Genomic DNA, 5,487 nt, shown 5'->3' on the forward strand with positions numbered 1-5,487 from the left:
AGTTTGCCAAATATAAACTCCTTATGTTCTATGTTATTCATTGAAATTACGACTGTATTTATTTAGTAACAACTGTACAACATAAGTCTCGGTCCAGTAAGAAAAATCCTTTTGACTGTCAAATAATTCAAACATTAATGCTTTTGACCCTGAAAAGCATAGAGGTCAACATGATGTATGAAGAGCCAAAAGAATACTACATCCATTTTAATCCTAGTACTCGTGCAGCCTTTATAATGAAAATGCTCATAATCCTACTCAAGGTCAGATCTTAAGAACATTTACAATCAAGTCATAATATAAAATTGTGGTCTCCAGGTAAAGGAATAGTTAATGTTGTCTAACTGGTATATTAGCCTGGTAATAAAAACATAAAGTTCTTGTGTGTGAGTGTGAAACTACCAAGCAGTGATTCTGTCCTGTCAGTGAACAGCATCGATGAGTTTCAGACCCGACTTGCCAGTTCATTGATTTCATGAAGATGATCTGAATGACTGCACAGCCAGAAAAATAATGAGCTTGGTAAATTATTTTCATCTTGCATCCAGACTTTATCCAGCCAGGCTTCTGAGAGAATTAAATTCAACTGATCTTCTTTTGCTGGCAGATGAGCTTACTTATTACAGAGTCAGACTATCAAGGTGAAAGTGACATGACTCAAGATTGCTTAGATAAAATAAAGTTAAAACAACAGCTGTAGGATGCAAGATGTGTCACAAACAAGGATGCAGTGGACTCAAGACCAGACTCAATTGCTCGTACTATGTACAATTTATTGAAAGGAAAAGGAACTTAAACAAGACTGGGTCTAACAGAAATCATTCGCAGGAACTGAGGGAGGCCCGAGGGCGGAGAAACGGACGTAGAACACAGGGAGAACACGGGCGGGAACTTCTGCAAACACAGGAGAAGGGTTTTACTGAATGGGAACCAATTAAACGGCAGAGGTGAGTGGTACTAGAGGAGAGTCTTGTGCTTACTTGAAAACACCGGCTATTAGGCGGGGAAGGGGTTGCCGTGGGAGCGTTCTGGGGATGGTGGAGAGTGTGGGGAGGCTGGTCCAGGTTCCAAGGTGTCCAGGGAAGTTGAAGTATGGGCTGGAGGGCAGGCTGAGAAGAAGATGAGTGTGTGGTCCTAGGGTTCTGGGCAGACTGTAGAACGGGACGGAAACAGAACCAGCGCTGCTGGTGAGTACGACGGGTGATGAATCTGGAGAATACAGGAGACGGAGAACACATTAACCCACGATCCAGGCACACAGAGTCCGAGCAGAGAGGAGGCCAAGTTTACCACGGGTGGTAGCAGGACGAACTGGCGAGGAGTGGCAGGCAGTGCTGGCTTAAAAGCCCTCTAGATGGAGCCCCGGAAATTGGAAGCAGGTGATGAGCAGGCCAACTCGACCCCAGGGGACGGACAACAGGAACCTGGACCACATCCGACCCGACACTCCCACAGCACATGACAAGATGCACCATTCAGTTGTGACATTGTAGCCATTAACAAGTGTATTTGAAAAGGAATTCTGAAAGTAAAAACTCTTCACAAACAACCAAACAAGTTACAAATTAGAAACAATGAAACAATAAGAAATTTCATAATTGCAGGTGTATAAGATTATAGCAGATTTAAAATATAAGTTTTAAACCTACTAACCTGGAAATTGTTATGCCAGTTTTTTTATTAAAGACAAAAACATAACTGTGCCTGCTTCTGTGTGCAGGATTTGAATTTGTACTGAATCACAGTACATTAAGCAGACTAATGTTGGACAAACACTTGTTTGGAGTGTTTCTTTCTCTCGTTCCTTTGAGTATTTTAGACAGATTATTGATGTGATGTCTTCTGTCCAATCCAAACTGAGACCTAATGGCACCAACATATACCAAGAAGAACTGTAGAGGCTTAGCTGTGTGTATTTAGCTACACAACACAAACACCCTGCATCCTCTCTGTGATTAGCTGTTAGATGGGAGAGATTGGAATAACTCAGAACATATTCCAATAAAACTAAATGAGTCTCTCATTTTTGGTCTGATGATTTCATTTAAACCTCGTATTGATTTGTATAAAATAATCTTTAATGAGATTTTTTTTTGTTCTAAATCCAGAGTGGAAGTTCATCCTGAGTCAGTGTCTGAGGGATTGGTGATAGTAGTTCTGTTGACCATATACTTCATTTGGATGTGATTCTACAGTGTTACAGGCCCCCTGTGGAGTGCTCTGAGCTATAGCAAATGTGTTTAGTCTATATAACAAGCATATTAAATACGTGACATCCCCTCATAGTTAGAAAAAAAACAAATCCCCCCCCCGCATCAATTATACTTTATATTAAAAATGAAACATTGATAAGAAAAGCAATATGTGTACTGATTATTTTAAATTGATGGGGAACATGACGTTGAGCCAACTGTGTGGTTGGCCGTTGTCTCTTGGGTATCCCTATGATGGACTGGTGATCTGTCCAATCTGCACAGACACTGAAAGCATTTTACTAAGGAACTGTGAGGTGATTATTTTGGTATAATATATAAAAAAAAATTAAATCAATCCTGGTGTGAGAAAATTGCTTGGGGAGGTTCTAAAAGTCCTTCTGTTTTTCTTTAATTCAGCGCAAGTTTAAAAAACATTGTATGAAGAAACAAAAGGGAGAATAAATGAACTACGACACCAAACCAGAGACAGAGGAAATTTTAGTCATTTTAGACTTGCCCAAGGGTGCAGTCACATCCCCCGTCTATTATTGCATAAAACTCCCAGCATGCACCGGTCATTCTTCCTGACAGTCTGCTTCAGTATAAGCAAGTGGGGAATAATTAGCACACACATATACACACACACACACACACATACACACACACACACACATCCACTCATGCGCACGCACACATCTAATGATAGGGAAATTAACTCTGTGGCTGGCTCTGCGATTTATTTACAGAAGCAAAGATATTAAAGTGGCAGAAAGTGTGGATGAGGCATCAGGAGTGAGACATGACTGATAGACACACGGCTTTCATTTATATCTTTCATTTCTGCCTTGGACTTGTGTTCACTGTGATTTCCAAATACACTTTAAATGCACCATTGATGTGTTATACACCATCAAAAAAGAACGAGTATAGTAATGTTGTTGCATTACAGCTCGTAGGTGAAACCATCCCTCTCGAGATACTATTGGAATAAAACCCTCCTTCACTAATTTCCAGGGCAGTAATGTTACTTTGTTCAGTAGAATAAGGGAATACAAAGTACAATACATATAAAAATGTCTTCTTTCTAACTTACTAGAAAGTACTTATGTTACATTAAACCATCTATTTTAAATGTATGTTCAAAAGTGATTTGATTGCCTTACAATATAAATTGTTGAGATCCAAACAGGCACTCTGCAAAATGAAAAACAATTTTTCAAAATCTCTGCATACATACCATATTAAAACAAAACAAACAAAAAAAAAAAAACAGTTGGCAATATAGACAATGTAGGTGGGAAGCCGGTGAGGAATCAAAGATCTGTGACTGCACCACTGTCTGGTTTGACACTCTACAAAGACACGGGGTGGATACAACCCTCAATGGGCTTTCCTTCCTCCCAGGAGCACTGCTGGAGATTTTGTGAATATCAGAGAAAAGTGTCATAACACTAAAGAAACTTTTTCACATGTTTTTCACCTGTTGTCAAAGGTATAATTAGTACTACTAGTAGTACTACTGAGGTACCCTGAGAAGGAGGGAAAATGTTCAAAGGAATCAACATAATTAAGAAAGAGAAACTTGACTTTACTACATGAAGAGCATTAAAACTCGGCCCTAATACCAAATTCAGTTAAATAACTTGACAAAAACTGCCTGCACTAAAACTTTGTAGACATCTGCCACCTGAAAACCTGTTTGTGATAAGTACATATTGTTATTTGGTATGTGCCATTCTAATGCAAGCACTGAATGTTGTGGGATTCAAACAATAGGCAGGTTTTGCATAACTGCATTGGAGTACATGACCATATTCACAAAGGCATAACTGATAACTGTCTCATCTGACCTCTAATTCTTTTTCTGTCCCTTTAAGTAGGAAATACTGCAACACAATACACAGAAGAGCTGTGGTAGTATTCATGTGATCCCTGAGTTATTTAAAGAGTCTCCACTGAGTGAGAGTGCACCGGCAAAAGTTAGCACTGCTTTTCTTATTAATCCTGTCTAAATCTCTAGCTAGCTGGCAGCTACCTAGCAATGCCGACAAGTTCTTTGAGTAAACAATATCATCAAATGTTTTTTTCTGACCCTTGACCCATGTAATTTTTCCTGAAACTACATGTAGGAGTTTTAACCATTAAAAAAGTTTTGCAGAGTCAATATTAGGAGGCAGATTCAATTCAATTCAATTCAATTTTATTTACAGTGGGGCAAAAAAGTATTTAGTCAGCCACCGATTGTGCAAGTTCCCCCACTTAAAATGATGACAGAGGTCAGTAATTTGCACCAGAGGTACACTTCAACTGTGAGAGACAGAATGTGAAAAAAAAATCCATGAATTCACATGGTAGGATTTGTAAAGAATTTATTCGTAAATTAGGGTGGAAAATAAGTATTTGGTCACCTCAAACAAGGAAAATCTCTGGCTCTCACAGACCTGTAACATCTTCTGTAAGAAGCTTTTCTGTCCCCCACTCGTTACCTGTATGAATGGCACCTGTTTGAACTCATCATCTGTATAAAAGACACCTGTCCACAGCCTCAAACAGTCAGACTCCAAACTCCGCCATGGCCAAGACCAAAGAGCTTTCGAAGGACACCAGGAAAAGTATTGTAGACCTGCACCAGACTGGGAAGAGTGAATCTACAATAGGCAAGCAGCTTGGTGTGAAAAAATCAACTGTGGGAGCAATCATCAGAAAATGGAAGACATACAAGACCACTGATAATCTCCCTCGATCTGGGGCTCCACGCAAGATCTCATCCCGTGGGGTCAAAATGATCATGAGAACGGTGAGCAAAGATCCCAGAACCACACGGGGGGACCTGGTGAATGACCTGCAGAGAGCTGGGACCAAAGTAACAAAGGTCACCATCAGTAACACACTACAACGGCAGGGAATCAAATCCCGCAGTGCCAGACGTGTTCCGCTGCTGAAGCCAGTGCATGTCCAGGCCCGTCTGAAGTTTGCCAGAGAGCACATGGATGATACAGCAGAGGATTGGGAGAATGTCATGTGGTCAGATGAAACCAAAGTAGAACTTTTTGGTATAAACTCAACTCGTCGTGTTTGGAGGAAGAAGAATACTGAGTTGCATCCCAAGAACACCATACCTACTGTGAAGCATGGGGGTGGAAACATCATGCTATGGGGCTGTTTTTCTGCCAAGGGGACAGGACGACTGATCCGTGTTAAGGACAGAATGAATGGGGCCATGTATCGTGAGATTTTGAGCCAAAACCTCCTTCCATCAGTGAGAACTTTGAAGATGAAACGAGGCTGGGTC

General features: G+C 40.5%; 1 long non-coding RNA gene across 1 annotated transcript; it reads right to left on the reverse strand.

The window, feature by feature from the left end:
* Nucleotides 1-775: 775 nt before the first annotated feature.
* Nucleotides 776-4,489, reverse strand: LOC146717186 (uncharacterized). The gene is made up of 3 exons (XR_014922897.1): nucleotides 1,291-4,489; nucleotides 981-1,209; nucleotides 776-894 (listed from the first exon to the last, which is right to left on the reverse strand). It is a non-coding gene; the product is annotated as an uncharacterized LOC146717186 (long non-coding RNA).
* Nucleotides 4,490-5,487: the final 998 nt, after the last annotated feature.

Source organism: Copadichromis virginalis, linkage group LG2 (assembly GCF_057382275.1).
Source record: "Copadichromis virginalis isolate Kocher_CV1m ecotype Utaka linkage group LG2, C_Virginalis_male_GT1.1, whole genome shotgun sequence".
Taxonomy (NCBI): domain Eukaryota; kingdom Metazoa; phylum Chordata; class Actinopteri; order Cichliformes; family Cichlidae; genus Copadichromis; species Copadichromis virginalis.